Consider the following 17,765-nt stretch of genomic DNA (forward strand, 5'->3'; position numbering starts at 1 on the left):
AAGAAAAAAGCATACTAAAGCTTTGCTACCTTTAGCTTTCTTCTTTTACACACACAATCAGGAGCACTATGTTTTTTTAACAGCTGCCTTTGACAATCACAGCTACATGATGATGGCAAATATTAAATCCTACTATGGTACAACAGGGGTTTTTTTTTAAAAAAAGAGGATCTACTGTGGTAGAGCAGATGGGTCCCTTTTGAGCCCTGAAGAAATGACTGCAAATAATCAATTCATTATAGGACAATTTCATCATGCAGGTGGAAGAGAAAAACCTGTTTTAACTTTTGTTTTCTGTTGTCATGAGCCTCTTATTTCTCTGTGTATATACTGAGCCCCAGCATTCTGCAGCAGTGCCTTTATATTTCCCCTCTCTATTGCTGGTATAGAGTTCACTGTTCTGTTCTACATATTGAAAAAATGGAATCTTAAGTTTTACATTTTTATTTTTTTTTAAAAAGAAAGAAAAGTGCTGAGAAAGTTAATTAACAGGTTTGGTTTAAAAAGAAAAAAAACTTGCATAACACAGTATGCAGCATGAAACCTCAAGCTTTCTGAAGGCTTTTAGCAAGGCAGGCAGTGTGACATTTAAAAAGAAAAGAAAAATAGAGATAGCATTCTGTGTGCTAAAGGCTAGTGTTGTGTGCACTGAGACCTAACAATTTCAGCACTGAAAAAAAAAATGAAATAAACTGCAAACATCTCTATGTCCAGATAGGGGTTTATGAACCAAGAAATGGATGTCAGAGCTCACCTTTTGACTTCAGAGTACTGGAGACAAATCTGGCACTCAGATATGCAGTAGCAAGACCGATGCCTGAGGTTCCAGTGGAAAGGAAAAATAATTATGTCATGACAAACTAGACAAACTGTATCTGTGAAACAAACTGACAAGATACAGACTGGGTGGGTGATCTGCAAGATGGGTGGGAAACTGGCTAACAGGACACACTCCGAGGGTGGTGATCAATGGTTTTTGCTCAGACTGGCAGCCTGTCACAAGTGGGGTCTCCCAGGGATTCCTACTGGGCCCCACACTGTTCAACATCTCCATAAATGACTTGGATGATCAGACTGGAAGAACCCTCACCAAGTCTGCTGGTAACACCACACTGGGTGATGCATTGGACACACCAGAGGGACATCTGCCTTACAGAGAGACCTAGACAGGCTGGAGCAGGAGGCAAGCAACACCTGTATGAAGTTGAACAAAGGCAAGTGCAAATTCCTGTCGTTGGGATGCACAAGCAAAGAGCCCAGTACAGGCTGGGATCTGTGTTGCTGGGAGCAGCCCTGCTGAGAGGGCCCTGGGCATCGTGGTGGACAAGCAGCTGAACAGGATTCCACAGTGTGCTGCTGCAGCAGCAAAGGCAAACTGGATCCTGGGCTACATCCACTGGGGCATTATCAGCAGAAACAGAGTTGTGATCAGCTGACTTGACTCAGCATTTGTCTGGCCACATTTGGAGCAGTGTGTCCACTTCTGTTCCCCAAAATTCAATAAAGACATGGACAGACCAGGCAGGTTCCAAAAGAGGGGCGTGAAGGTGATCAAGCAGGGCTGGAGAACCTGCTCTGTGAGAAAAGACTGAAGAACATCTCTTCTGTCTGAAGATCTTCTGTCACTTGAGAAGAGCAGGCTATGGGAGACTTCAACACAGTATTGCTGTACTTAAATGGCAGATACAAAGAGAACAGAGGCTCTTTCTTCACAAGAGCCACATGGAGAAGACAATGGGCAATCATTACAATATGCAGTGAGAGAGGTTTCATCTCTGTACAAGAAAAATTTTTTTACTATAAGAATCAAGAATCACTGCAATAACCTCCCCAGGGATGTGGTATAGTCCCAGCTCTGCAGGTTTTCAAGATGTGACTGAACACACTGTTAGATGATTTCAGCTCAGCTCCCTTTCCCATGAAAGGCTGGACCGAATGATTTTTAGAGGTCTCTTCCAATCTAGGCTGTTCTATGATTCTATGATAAAGAAAAGTTATAAAGTGTATCTCTCAGTGGGAAGGTTATGTCATCATTTCCACTCAGATATTGCTTGGTTGGAGAATGAGTCTGATGAGAATCTTCCCATGTTCTCAGCCTCTGTTTTGGCACCTGGGAGATTTGGAACCCATCCTGTAGCTGCAAATGTTTCTTTTGGCTGCAAAAACGAGTAGTACTTTTCCCCCTCCCCCCCAGCATCTTTCTTTAAACTCTCTCACATCTTGGCTTCTGTCTTTCTGTTAGTTTGGGGGTTTTGCAAGCTTCGTGGGGTTTGTTTTGTTTTGTTTTGTTTTGTAATTTACATGCCATGTATTTAACTTTCACAGGACACTATGTTTCTCTTACATTTTGGAAAATAAGAGACAAATATAAATTACAGCTTGTTTTGTTTTGTTTTTTTTTTTTTAATTCTAGGTGCTCACCAGTTACTTCTGCACCTATCCCACCTAGCCTGGCCTACAAGCTTCCCTGCTGATACCAAAACCAGTAGCGAAAACTCTTCCCCATCCAAGGGGAAGTTTTTCCATTAACTTCCCAGGAGTTGAGAACATCAGTACCCAGCCCTTCAGCTACAGGATTTTCTGCATTCACAGCTGAAATAACATATTCGTTCGACTCAGATCTAAAGCATGGACGTGTCCTCCTATCAATAAGAATTCTGGTCACCTCCTTCTGAAGCCTCCTACTTATGATGTGGACTCCACAGGAGACAACGACCAGATTAAAATGCACAATTTTAAGAGATGCCATGCTTCTGTGGTAAGACACTGCAATGTTTTGGAGAGCATGCCCTTGGGATCTATAGCAAGCAGCTCTCTGACTGTGAGTGGGTGGGTATTTGTGTTCACACTCAAAATGAAAATCCTGTATTTCCCACAAAATAGATTTTTTTGTTGTTGTTGTTGACAGAAATAAAAATAATTGGATGGATCTGAAACACTGTGTTTCAGGGAATCAGCACATCTCATTTTGAGGTTTTCGTGCTTTTAAAATCTAAATGCCAGGGTTTTTTTCCTAAAACAACTGCAATCTGAATTTTTTTAAAAAAATAATTTCAAAACAAAATAAACCCTGAACTTTCCAATAGGATTACAGAACACTTAAATTCCAGCTTTTTCCCAAAACAAACTTCAGAAGATCAATATTTCCCACAGCTTGATGTTAATTTAAGCAAAACCATTTTTGATTGACACATAACTGACACTGCAGGAGAAATAAATTAATTAATTAATTATTATATTCAGGAATAACCCTCATCCCAGTTCTCATGCACCAAATACTCAGTTTACTCACAGAGGATTTTATTTACTGAGATAACCATACACGTATAAAGGTCTTCTGGAGGATCTCCCCCTCAAGTGGTGAGAATTATTTAGAAGCCAACAAGGGCAATGAATGATTCAAGTGACTTCTTTCCCTGGTACAGTACTTTGTATTCATCAACAGAGAATTTAATTTTCCTTCATACAGCTTTGCTAAATTTCCACAAATCTCACCTGAGCATAATAATTCTGCATTTTCTACCATCTTTATTACTTTGCTGATCATTAAATCAATGATCTGGAAAAAAAAGGATGTATTCAGCACTGATTTGGGGCTTGCAGTAGACTTGCTGAGAATTGATAAAGATTCATAAACAAAACAAGATAAATATTGTTCTTAAAATTAAAAGGAAAGAGTTTGCATTCTGACTCAGCAGTTTATGGATTCATGGAATTGTTGGGGTTGGAAGGTGCCTTTAAAGGTCATCTGCTCCAACCCCTGTGCAGTGATCAGGGACATCTTCAACAAGATCAGGTTGCGCAGAGCCCCATCCAACTTGAGCTCCATTGCTCTAGACTGGAAGAGACAACATTTTTAAATGAATAGTTTAGGTTCCTGGTGAGAACCCACCCACCTGACCTGCAAATCCTATTGAGGCAACCACAGAAGTCAAATGAACAGCAGTTGTGCAAGCTCACCTACTGCACTGCCCAAAGGTGAAGAGAGAAGAAAACAAGCATATAAGTTGTCTTCTCAACATATAATCAACAATGCCTGGGACACAGCTTTTGCCAGCAGCTCTAGCCACTCACATCAGCACCTGGAGAAGCAAAGCATCTCCTTCCTGCACCACCAGCCACTGTTGATCAGGGCACCACAGGTTGCATGAGCCTGGCACATCGCCCAGCTATAGAGCAGCTGAGTGAGAGCCACCAGTGTGCAAAGTGTGACACTGGGAACCAGAGCAGCTGGAGACAGAGGCACATTGACTGTCTTTCACTGTGAGAGTGGTGAGACACTGGAACAGGTTGCCCAGACAAGTTGTGGAAGCCCCATCCCTGGAAGTGTTCAAGGGCAGGCTGGATGGAGCTTGGAGCAACCTGGTCTAGTGGGAGGTGTCCCTGCCCATGGTAGGAAGGTTGGAACTGGATGATCTTTAAGGTCCCTTCCAACCCAAACCATTCTAGGATTCTATAATACTTACATACATCACCCAGGCTGACAGATCTGTGTGTGGTGTGGGGGAAGACAGGCATGGATTTGGGGTGTAATTTATTGTCTGGATTTTTCAGTTTTTCTCAATTCTACAGGCCACAGGCTTTAGGCACTCATCCAGCATCATACTGCTGCTCTCCTTGACTTCAGCCAGAGTCAGAATGAGCCAGAAAAAAATTACAACCCCATTAGAAGTTTAGGCTCCAGAAAGTCCAAGTGGGAGTCCTGAAGAAAACAACAAGGGCCAAGCCTCAGCCTAGTTCATGGTTGATCTAAGAGCAGTTGTAGAAACAAGGTCTTAAGATACAATTCTCTAATAAGTTTTTTTATTTGTTTACTACCAGACATATTTCATCCCTTTGGGAATCAACTTTCAACCCCTCCTCTCTTCCCACACAGACACAAGAGGAAATGAGCCCAAGTTGTGCCAGGGGAGATTTAGATTGGATTTGAGGAAAAATTTCTTCACTGAAAGGATTGCCAGGCTCTGGATCAGGCTGCCTAAGGAAGTGGTGGAGTCACCATCCCTGGAGGTATTTAAAAGACACATAGATGTGGTGTTGAGGGACATGACTTAGTGGTGGACTTGGCAGTGCTGGGTTAATGATTGGACTTGATCTTACGGGTCTTTCCCAACCACACATTTATATAATTCTATGAAAAAGCTATTAAGGTACAAATAAAATACCCACAGCTAAAAGTGTTGCCTGCAAAGAACTGCTGCTGAAAAATGGAAATTTCCTCCACCAATGTATTTTTTTTTTTTCTTCCTTATGTGCAGCCATAACATCTGCAAACACCAGAAACAAGCATATTTCTTTAAGAGAAGCTGTGTGTTCCCATAAACCCACCCACACAAAGCACTGAATTACTCATCCAAACAAAGGGCACTGCATATCTGAGCCAGTGCAGAGGTGTGCTTAAGCTACCTCTGAACATGCTGTCTCAATTGCAAGGAAAGGCTGAGCTCTGCTTGGGCTGGAGGACCCCACAAAACCAGGATGGATCCTAGTGACATTCTGGTGCAGCTGGGCATCAGACTAAGGCAGTTATAGTGCCTCTGTGATCCAAGCTGGCTCATGGGGTTTGCATCCTTGGAGCTCAAATGCAATTCCTAAACATGTTACATTTTTGCCGAATATGCCATTTATTCCCTGACTATATCTTGCCACTAAAATCCTTCATAGAGTCATAGAATCACAGAATGGTTTGGGTTGGAAGGGAACATAAAGATCATCTAGTTCCAACCCCCCTGCATGGGCAGGGACACCTCCCACTAGACCAGGTTGCTCCAAGCCCCATCCAACCTGGCCTTGAACACTTACAGGGACGAGGCATCCACAGCTTCCCTGGGCAACATGGGCCAGTGTCTCACCAATATATGCACTGTGAAGCAAGTACATATAGATCAGTTTTCAATGCTAGGGTCTACTTCACCACTCTTTCACTGTGGCAGTGCAGTAACCAGCCAGAAGCCCAAAGACATCATACAGAGGAAGGGTGGTCTTGCCATGCAAAATACCAGAACAGGCTGGAAACCTGAATGGCAAAGGCAGGAGGCCATGCATATGACCCTTTCTGCAAAAAAAAAGTCATTATGCCAGACATTTTAGGAAACCTAAAGAAAAGTGACAAGGGCATCTGGAGAAAAGAGATAAGGCTCAGGATACTCGTGCTCTGTTCCATTTTTTGACAGCATACAAGATTGGATAGAAATATCTGTTTCCCTGCCCTGTCCACAAAAATCAAGTTGGCTGCTAGTTTAGATGAAGTTGACTGCAGATCACAAAAATAAAGCAAATTTCCACCCATGACCAGGATCTCATACAAAATGCACTCATGGGCCTGCATCTTCCCACACATGAACTAGCAACAGCATTTCTGCATGAAGATCACTGCATAAAAAGGTGAAGGGAGATGAGCAGGCTTCATTGCAGCCTGAAGAGTTCCTAGGCACTGTGACCAGTCCCTAAGAGGTGGGCAGGGAGGGGAATGACATTGATCCTCTCTCCAGTGGTTTGGCTGCACAAACCAATGTCTCATAGGATGACCTGGAGCCAATATCCCTCTAGTTTTATACCTGAGCAGCCATCAGAGGAAATTTTCTCACCCCGTGCAAGTCTGTACCACATAGTGGGAGTAAATGAAGCTGCACTGCCCCCAGACAGCTTAACACCAAAGGAAGGATGAAGGCAGAAGAGAGGACTGCTGACAAAGAGACCATCATCCCTATCACAAACACACCCTGACTGAATAACCACCTCCATTTATAAAATGTATTGGAATGGAAACTACTCCTAAAAGAGATTCACTCCATCCCTCACACTGTATAGCTAGTGGTATATGCTGATTTTAGATTGTGTGTCTGTCTTAAGACTAAGAAATACTGTTCTTTCTAGCCAGAATAGGCTACAGGGAATCTGTTGCCAACCATAACATATAAAAGAACCTATAAAATTACAGTCACACACTAAGACTAATGTCTCACATTTAATTTAATGTTTATCTTGTCAGGAAATCCAGCTAGACTATGCCAACATTTTGTTTCATTCATGCTGTCTTCAAAATCATCTGCTGTTGAGGGAGGAAAAGGAAGGGGAGAGAAAAGAAAATGCAAGAGAATTATCTATATATTAAAAAAAAAAGAAGCAAAATTCAAGTTAATCTCACAAATGAGGCTCAAAAATGAAAAAAATGTACAGAAGACTCCATCAGTAGCAGCATTCACCATTACTCCTCTCCTGTTGATTGACATCATCATCCCTAATTTCATCTAGAAAATTAATGATTCTAAAATCTGCCCTTTACAGATCTACTATAGAAAGTGGACTCCTTGACTTCTGATAAGCCTTATTCTGCTAAAAGTTTTTGTGATTTTTGCTGCTGAGGAAGTCACCTTGACATGCTACAAACCTGGTATCAGCCACTCCTGAAGAGCACACTCATGAGAAAAATCAATTGCAACGTAGACAGAAGCAAAAGAGTGAAATGGCAGCAATTTCTTTCAAAATTGTCTAAAATATCTGCATTTCCTTCACATTAAGAAAATCATTTCCTTACATAAAACACAGCTCACACAACTAAATAATTCATCATGATGAATTATTTAGAGAGACGTGGACCCAGTATGTTTACAAGTCCCAAGCTGTTTTTTTAAAGAGGAAACATTTATATAATTGGTCCTTAAAATCTTTTAAAAATGTTCTTACAGTGAGAGTTTTCTGACTATCAGTGGCACTAAACATGAAAGCAAAGCTTTTATAAACTGAGCTTTTGGTGGGAAGATGGGATAAGAGGGAAAAAACTACATAAGGTGATCTTTTCTTAGTAATTGGTGATTATTGCTGCTCAACAGATGATTCTTTCAAAAGCCATTGTTTAAGCTCTGAGTTATCTCAGATATGCTAAAAGGTCTCCAAACCAGACATAATTAAATCACTGACCTGAGGCTTTTTCTCCCAGAACAGTCACTGCCAGGTACAGAAGCGGGGCAAACCAGATTCATTTCACTATAAACATCAGCTCTTTACTCCCAGCAACCTGTATTCCAGAAGTCCCCCAAGGAAGCCATTTATGCCTGGGAATAAATCTGCCCTTGACAGCCCAAGGATGCTTTTGACAAGTTCATCTTCACCTCGGTCATACTCTCATGCTGCTCTCCTCTCAGTGTTTCTGCCAGCTTCCTCTGCCTGTCTCCACGGCCAGAAGTTCTCATGGAAATGCCCTTTGCACATGCTGTCAGATCTCCTCTCTCTCTCAAAACTATCTCCTTCTGAAAGCTCCCACTGACACTAATCCTGACAATTCAAAAGTTTTTACAGGCCACCCACTTTTCATTACAGATGGGTAAAAAGATGTACTGGCTAAAACCCTGAGAAATCTTGTCTGAACCCACAGGTGACCCTGATTTTAGCAGGGAATTGGAACACAGGTCCCTTCCAGCCTGAGTTATCCTATGTACCTATCCTAAGAACAAAAATGGCTTTTTGTTGTTCACTTCATCAAAGAGTAAGTACAACATTAGTCCCAGAAAGAAGCTAAGACTAGCTAAGAAGGACAGGCAAGCATGTTTGTCATTCCTGGTGCTCCCTTTATCCAGAGTTACCTCAGCCCAGAGAAGTCCACACAGAGGTGCCTATCACAAGAGATACAATCTCTGCTTTGCCTGTTCAGTCTTCAGCAGAACCCCTGGACTCCCAACAGTCTCAAATGAGACACAAGAGAGACTGGTGTTCTTGTATTAACTGGTTGTAATATAGCACAGAAGGAAAACAGGCAGAAGAAAAGCTCAGGTGCATGGAGGAAAGGGTTTACCTCCAGGTTGGATCTTTTCAATACAGTTCTGTTAGCTACATTTCTTCCTACAATGCACTGCCATTTCTGCTCTGAGGGAAGCACTTGTGCTTGTACGGTCAGCAGACACCTGACTTTGGGAGAGGAAGCAAGGCAGGAGTGTGGATACAGCCACCTGTATTCCTCCTACCTGCAGACTTGGTGATCAAGGTAGCTACAGTCATATATCCTTGTGCACTCCTATCCCAGCCACAGTAGTTTCTGTATTCAAACCAGTCAATGATTCCCCCCACAGCCAGGGTTTTACTACACATAATAATGGAATTTCAAATTACAGCATTCAGCCCTTGCTTCTTATCTTCATTCTTTCAGCACTCTGTTGTGTTTTTGCCTTTTATCTGAAGACAATGTCTCATCACTTATGCCCAACAGAGTCAGTTAACTCCCTCTTTTCAATGAGCATTTTCCTTCATCTACAGCATGTTCCTCATCTTTGATCTACCATCTGACAATGCAGCAGATAATCCATGTTGCACTGCTAAGTCTGGCATTAGATCTGTCCTGATTTAACTCAACTAACCTATTTCAGGGTCCCCCATCACCACTACATCTGGGCCATTCTTAGTTTATTATCATGGAGGTTTCCAAGTTCATAGCAGAAAAAACATGTACATGCCAAGTCAAATTCCACCCTTGGAAAGGCCAAGTGAAGAGACTGGCTATGCCCTGGGAGGCTGTAGAGAAAAACAGACAGACCTGTTTAAGGACAAATAACCCTTGTGCAGCAATAACTCCAAGGCCCATAATTCAGCAGGGATCTTGACATCTGCTGTTTATCCCCAAGCAGGAGCACAGAGCAGAGGAACAGAGTAGTCATGGTTACATCCCTGTGCCTGCTGCAGGTCACTCCCACCTTGTCAGGTGCTACCATGATCACATAGTCCCACCCTAGGACAAACTGGCTTCCCAAGTCATCCTGCATAGTCTGTTTCACCCTATAAATGTGTTTATGACCCTGGCAAATTATTAACTTGCCAAGGATACTAATTAACTTGCTACGACGGACCTTGCACATGTGAGGTAGTGTATGGCACTAAGGCAGGTGGGTCACCACAGAGCCCTGCTGATCCAGCAGCTGCTGAAAACAAAGAGAAGCCAACCCCCCAGTGCCAGAGCCCGACGCGTGTTCAGCATGTGCTGCTGTAGGCAAGAGGGTTATGCTGTTGTGTATTTTTAGTTCAACTGGCAGTGACTATTTCTGCATTCCAATTTCTGGTGCTGAGTTATTCTACCTTCTGTTTCTCGATTAGGGTATTATTATTAGCTACATTAAACCCATGAGCTTCTCAGCACTGCAAGTTTAATAGAGCACTAATGTCAGCCACCACCAATGCAAGTCACCTAAAGAAAACAAGGCCTAATTTACAGTGCTACTAAAAACTAGCAAGAGTCTGCTGGTCATTCCTCACTAGGTTTTCTTCCCAGGTTTTTTTTATTATTATTTGTTTGTTTGTTGGAGGTTTTTTTTTTTCCCCAATAATCTTTTTTCCCTCTGCAGTCAAAAGAATTAATGCAATCTGAAATCTATTTCTCCCTTTCCCATGTAAAAGACAGAACATATGTAAGGGCTTTTCACATAATCTTCTGGAATTATTATTCCTCTACATTTTGGGTCAACCTGCAGATGTTGACCTCTTGCAAAAACAAAGTAGCCTTGCTGAAATAATGTCTTTCTACCTTGTCCCTTTTCTGCCTCTCAGTGCATCTGACTTTGCTGCTCAGTTCCCCACGCAAAGACAAGGAACATTCTGGTGGTCCTAACATCCTGGGCTAAAACAGCAGCATGATCCTGAGCCATCTGCAGCAGCCAACATAAGCTTTTAGATTGACAGGGTTCAAGCTTCCATGCCTTTCTCAAACAATGCTCTCTTCACAGCCTTGTGCATTATCTTTCCATCTGAAAAGACTTTTGTGTGTGGGGATGAATCCTACTATTTCTGAGGCCAATGGCAAGTGTCCTGTAGCCTCCAGTGGTGAAAGGGCTGGGTGGTTGTAGAGCAAAGCACTCTAGAACATAATACAATGCAACTTTATTTTCTCTAATATCTACCCTGGCAAACTGTACCTCACACAGCTCGGCTTAAACACAGCTGCAAAGGGAGAGGGAAACAGAGGGAAAACAATGAGGAGGCATGGAGAGAAAAGAGACATTTTCAGCTGAGATTTTAAACTAAGACAGGCAGGCATAAGAAAATAAGCAGGGCTGTGCTGCTGCATGGTGTAGAACAGATTTATGCAGTGTAGTGTGCTCTGTAAGCACCTGTAAGAAGTGTCACTTGCAGCAGCAGATGCTGCTCAGCTCTAATGAAATCCACCTGCTTTGTCCCACAGATATACTCATGGCTTAAGATGTGGGATGGTTGTTTCCTAATAGCATAGAAGAGCTGTGCAGATGTCAGCCAGTACCAGCTGAACTCAGGCACTCAGTCACACAGAGGGTGAGCAGTTGCTACAGGTACTGGCAGCTAGCAAAGCCTGCACCACAGGCTCAAAACCTGTAGCTCAGTCTCAGGCCTCTGCAGAAGCCAAAATACTAATAGGAACCCACATTTTGTTAGATCACACAAACGCAGGAAAAGTGGTATGGAAAGGTATAGAAAGGTATAGAAAGGGTGTAGAAAGGGACATCATCTTTCGTAACTGTCACCCCATGCTTCCCCAAACAAATTGCACTTCTTTATGCCAACAACAGCAGTTGTTTCATGCAGACATCATCAAAGCTGACACTCACATGCCAAGGCCCTATTTAGCTAGACCATGAGGTTACACCATCAACGAGCATCATCTGCCCACAATAAGGTAAAGTCACAGCCACTGAGACGAGCAAGAGGCTGTGAGTGGAAAGGGGGAGATAATACAATAGTGATGGCAATTTTCATACTGAAACATCCCACTTTTAGAGGACTCGGTGGAGGGAAAATAATGGTCCTTTTACTCTGTTCTTTATAGAAACATTCTCAGAAAATAGGATTGTTCTTCTTACTGCCATGGCAGTTTTGGCAGGATGGGCTGACAAATTGACAGAGATACAATGTTTCACTCAAGCTACATCTTCCAAGTAATTCTCAGGTTCTTTGGGGCAATAAGAAAAGTAAAGGAACACTACCTTCTGTCTCAGAAATGGATGCAATGTTAGAAACATGTTAGGAACTAAAATTACACATTAGAAGATACACACAGAGCCAGATTGCTGCCCAGTCATGCAGATCTGGATACTAATACAACAGGAGAGATTTGTTTGCTCAACCAGTTGGACAAAGAGTGAGCCTGCTGCTTCCCAGGCTACTGAATTGTGGCATCAGGGTTCTAATAGCACAACAGTCCCTACCAAGCCAAATTCCATTAAGAAAGTCCCACTAGTCATCGTGCTGCATGCTGTGAATCCTTAAAGACATGCTGCTCCCAGGAGGTCAGAATTTGAAATTTCCATGCAAGAGAGACAAACACCAACTTGTAGAAGCACCACTGCCATGCATCATAAATACAAGTCTGTTGTATAATGAGTAATATCTGCAATTCTGCCTGTAAAGTCAAATAGGATGCATGAGGTCTGACCTATCCATGACAAACCACATAGCAAAGAACAAATAAGAACAGACACAGCTATATATATCTACTAGATACAGACCTCAAAGTACAAAAGTAAGAGTTTGGTAAGTCTAACATCTGCTTAGGCTGTCTTATACCTGTGATCCTAAGGAGAAGAAAATGCAACAGGTATCAAGAACACATCATAGAATCATAGAATGTCTGGGCTTGGAAAGGACTTTTAAAGGTCATCTAGTGCAACCCACATAAAATGCACAGGGACATTTTTAACTAGATCAGGTTGCTCAGAGCCTGGTCAAGCCTGACCTTGTATGTCTCCAGGGATGGGGCCTCCACCACTTCTCTGGGCAACCTGTTCCAGTGCTTCACTCCCCTCATTGTAAAGAACTTCTTCCTAATGTCTAATCTAAATCTCCCCTGATGCAGTTTAAGACCATTGTCCCTTGTCCTATTTGCTAAACACTCTTGTAAATAGTCCCTCCCCAGCTTTCCTGTAGACCCCCTTCAGGGATCATGTCAGGATATTGCATCTACCTGCAGTGCAATAATAAATAATTGGTGGATCCCAATGTGTTCACTGAAGATGAACTCAGATTTCTCTGTGGACATCAGCAAAACCAAAATCACTCTGACACAACAATAAAAGTGGCCTACCACAGTACTGAAACCAAGCCACATCTGGTGGCTCCAGACAAAAAGAAAACACACCAAGGCATATCTGAACCCCAGAGAGAAGTCAGAATGCCATGAGATTTCTGGCAGACTTGTAGGACTACCTGAGAGAGCACCCACCCCTCTTCAAGGGATTTTCTTTTGTTCTGGGACAACACATGGATGTCAGCACTATCTGAGTGTAGAAAAGAAACAGATTCTCCCTTTTACACCTTGTTAGGATGCTCTGTCTGCTGCAGTGAAACAGGGAAGAAGTAAAACTGCTGAATAACAGAGTCCTTAACATTGCAGGCACTAATAATAGGATTAAAGAGAGAATAAAATCATATCTTCTTGGATTTGGAAGATCTGGAAGAAGCCAACTTCTGACTCATTCTCCCGAAAAGTTGAGATCAGGCACGTCATGGTGCTGACCTTCTGTAGAAGGACTTGGATCAGCCCAGCAGCCATAGCAGCCCCAGGTAGTTTCAGCCCATTACCTCCTGGAGCACCGTTAGCAAAGGTCAGGCTGCATCACAGACCCTGGGCTCTTTGCAGCATCTCAGGCACTTGCTGATGTGCAAGGAAGGGAACTGGGTACAGGGAAAATCAGAAGAAATACACACGAAGTGAGACACCTGCAGTATTCATACTCTTAGACACACTTTCCTCAAGGCTGGACTGCTGGGAAGCACAGACTCAGAGTCTATCTCTGAGGGGGGGAAGGTTTTAATCAATGATAAAGGAAGCTGATGGGCCCCAGGGGATGCTGAGCAAAGAGACCAAGAGCTTCTACTATATGAGCTAATAGACTAGAAAGGAGTTATAACCTTTCCAAGTGCTAATGAGTTTACCTGCTAGGTGGACACAAAGGTCCTTATTACATGAGTGTGGGTATGATTTGGACTGGAGGAGAACCTGCCAAGACTAGAATGACCCATCAACAAGATGAACATTGTCAAAATAAATAAATAAATAAAAAGACATTTTCTTAACAATTATGTATAAGCCACAACTCCTGATAATTTCAAGGGGACCAAACAGACAGGGAGTGTCAAATCTCTAACATAAAGATCTCACCCTCCCCCTACTAACTGAGAAAACTTTTATTTTCCATGGTTACGTGTCTGAATCATTAAGCAGCAAATCAAGCCAATCACTATACAGTGTAAAGGGAAAAAAAAAATATATTGCAACAGTAAAAATCACAGAATATGAGCACTGAGTGCAGTAATAAACAACAGTTCACACATAGCCTCAAAAGAAAATGAATAGCATTGTTAAACTCAATGCAAGGCACAACATTCATCATCAAATCATCTCTTGCCTGAGGTTACTACAGTGTAGGATCTGGAAAAAGGCAGATTCCTTATTAGGAAACAATAAAAATTAAAAAATGAAAAAGAGCAAAAAAAGCCCTGGCTGCAGCATTTCAGAAATCCCTGCCTCAACCTGTTGGTAAATGCTGACTTTTGAACAGCAACTACTGTATAAGTCTTCTTTTATTCTGAGCTCCAAGAGACACAGTGGGTAACTAATGAAAACAAGGACTGGGATTTTAAAAGAAGCCTGGTAATATCATTAGATATAAAAATAGGTGTGTTTTTTTCCTTACAACAGTTCTAGTGAACAATACTAAGTGAGCATCAAGAGACCAGCTCTTAACAGCTGTGCACAAAGCAAAAGCAAGATTGTGTTCCCTTCCATTACTGAACAAATAACACATAATAGAACAAGCCATAAGGCAAAATGAAAAAATGTCTCCTAAGATTTGCAGTTTAAGCAAAGGAAAGAGGGGTGGGGGTGGGGGGTACTGAGCATTAAAAATTAGTTATCTGAGATGGGGAACATCCTTGCTGAAACTGGGTTAGCAGACCCAGTGCCCCAACTTTCCATAAACAGCCCTCCACAGAGGGATTTTATGGCAAACACTGCTCAGGAAAACATCAATTTTTCCTGCCTTTCTCAGAGCTATTTCTAAGAGAAGTTTTGCAGCCCTGTAGTAATGAAAAGTCCATGTATGAGTTCTGCCTTCCCTGTAAACATCTGCCCACAGCTAGCAGCAAAGTAAGGCTACCTAAAGATATTTACAAGGTGTTAATGTGTAATCCCCAAAGCCCTTTGACCTTCAGCCATTTGATTGTGGTGGTGAGAGGATCACTGCTCCACACCTTCCTGAGGTGCCCTTTGATTGTGCACTTTACATCTCTGCAACATGTATTTTGATTTTGCTGCTGGTATCTCAGTGTCAGAAGCATGATAAGGTTTGTGCTTTTTTTACAGGCATTTTTACAGGCACTTTTATTCCCTCTCTGTTACTACAAAGGAGCAGTGAAAAGGTTTAAATACTCTCTAGATTTGAAGCAGACGCCAAATCTTATGCAAAAATCCAATGTGTAAGGTGGCCAGGCTATTCTAAGTGTCCTGGGGACTGTAGCCCTGCAGTACCATGGTTTAATTAATATAAAGATCCAAAATAATAATTTTCAGCTAAACTTAGTGTTCATGAGCACTGTTATCACATAGATCAAACAGCCCCTTGTAGAGAGGACCTGCTGTGATGATAAGGTCAGCTTCCTGAGAAAATTATTTTGCAAATCAAAGGAATTATTCCAAGTACTTGTTTGTGTTTCCCTCATCCTGTCAAGTTCTCTTGGGCTGGTACATAATGCCCAGGTAATTTTTACAACACTTCTGCATATGATCTGGGCAAGAGGTCCTGCCTAGCCAAATTCCTTGTTTTTCTGAGCTTGGAGGAGGAGGATGCTTATAATCAGAGAGAAAAGGTGGGTCCAATTCTACCTTCTTTTCTATACCTATCATCTAAAATTAACTTCCAGCTCTTGCTGGTTTTAAGAGGATCTGCAGACAAGTAGCAAAATACAGGATTGGGACCAAAAAAGCCCTTTGATTTTCAAATCAGGTTTAACATGAAAGATGGGTATCTTTTACCCTTTACTAAACTACTTGGTATTGGGATATACCCAGCCTGTTCTCAGAGTATAAATAAGCAAAATTATAACTGCATTATATTATGGGACAGGCTCAAAAGCCTTCTTTTAAAATGCTTATCATCATGAAAGCCAGAGGCATTTCCAGTCACACAGACAAGGATGATTTCGGAAGGACAGGGGAAGATCAGGACACCAGAGAGGGAGAACAGGGTTTTAGAGGAGAGACAGCAGCAGCAGCTCTCTTTGTCTTTACTGCTGCCTAGATAAATAAATACATTAATTAAATAAAAATAGTTATGTGGAAGTGGAAAGAGCTCTCTGCAGTCATTACACAGCAAACACTTTCTGCTTGGCTTAAACTTTCTTCTTATTCTCTCCCCATTTCATGCTCCTCAGACATGTACACAACTCATCCACAGATACTTGCCTGCACAAGGACACTCCATGGCTTTGGATCCCTCTGTTTCTAAAATGACAAGGACTGTCCCCATATGCCTTTTGATTTGAGCTCTTCTTCCTGCCTTCTTAAATGTACCCAGGACACACTTTCTCACACAGAGATGGAGTGAGAATCTCTTACTGCCTGGACATCAAAACCACATCTTTAAGAAGATGTAAATTATTTTCTTCTTAGAAGGTGTAAAGATTAAGACCAGTATTTGCACAAATACACATGTAATCACAGGTATGACTGTATAGTTATTGAAATGATTTAGTCTGGCTTTAAAGCACTTAAGGTAAATGTGCCAGTTGTGGACCACAGTGAGGTTTCTAGTCTTGGCTATTCATACACCTCTCTGGTTTACAGCTCTCTGATGAATACGATGAGAGAGATTTATTTGTGGAGCAGGCAGAGACAGAAGTGCATTGCTGTATGATTTATTATTTTTAAGAGTTATTAATTACCATGTCAACCTTTGCTCTGCTCCTGCTGTCCACTTTTATTTTGGAAGCACAGCCGCTCAACACTGATCACATCGGGATCCTCGATCACCCCACCTTCTACCAACCTTTTTGAATATTATTTATTATTCCTTATGTACCTTGATGAAGGAGAGGGACAGGGACAGTATGGCAGGGATGGGAAACAGGAGCAGGAAAACACGCTCGCCTTGATTTGCCATCACGCCGCCGCTGGAAGGAGCAAGCCGGAAAACTAGCGACAGACACTGGCACGCAAGCACACACCAGGCACACAGCAGACCCATCGCGGGGAGTTTGCCAGCAGCCCCGCAGCTCTTACCTGGGTTGTCCGGGCTCCCTCTGCAGTGCACCTCCCGCAGCTCCCTCTCCTCCAGCTATTCCCTCCGTGGGGAGCGGTGGGGCCGGGGCTGGCGCTGTGGTGGGGTGACAGTGCAGGCAGGGGACACAGGCTGCTGGCTGCAGCCTCTGCTGCCGGGCTCTGGCTCCTGCCAGGGCTGCTGCTGCTGCTCCTGATGATGCCGAGGAGGTGGAGAGCCGAGTGAGGAGGAGGAGGATGCTGGCGGTGATGCTGTTGCTATGGTTACCTAACTCGGTGGCGGCGGCGGCACCGCTCAGCGCAACAGCTGCCCCAGCACCCAGATCTGCTGGGCACCCTCATGGCCCAAGAGTGCACAGACAGGCAGGGGTGTTTCACCTCAGAGCCCTCCCGGAGGGACAGCGACAGTGGGGAGGACAGAGGTCACTCCTTGGCACGGAGCTGGAGCTCCAGGAAAACAGATGGAGATGCTCTGAAATGTTTGCATTCTCCACTTGCGGGCACAGAGCTCGCTGCCCTGCAAAGGTCAAACACCAGCTTT

The 17,765-nt window shown here is 42.9% G+C and overlaps 1 protein-coding gene across 1 annotated transcript in view; it reads right to left on the minus strand.

Moving 5' to 3' along the window:
- FAM135B (family with sequence similarity 135 member B) overlaps positions 1–17,271 on the minus strand; it is a 208,918-nt gene extending 191,647 nt beyond the window's left edge. Inside the window, exon 1 of the mRNA XM_051611777.1 lies at positions 17,228–17,271. The gene's annotated coding sequence lies outside the window, so the exon portion shown is untranslated. The remainder of the gene's footprint in view (positions 1–17,227) is intronic.
- Positions 17,272–17,765: the final 494 nt, after the last annotated feature.

This window comes from Apus apus, chromosome 2, assembly GCF_020740795.1.
Source record: "Apus apus isolate bApuApu2 chromosome 2, bApuApu2.pri.cur, whole genome shotgun sequence".
Lineage (NCBI taxonomy): Eukaryota > Metazoa > Chordata > Aves > Apodiformes > Apodidae > Apus > Apus apus.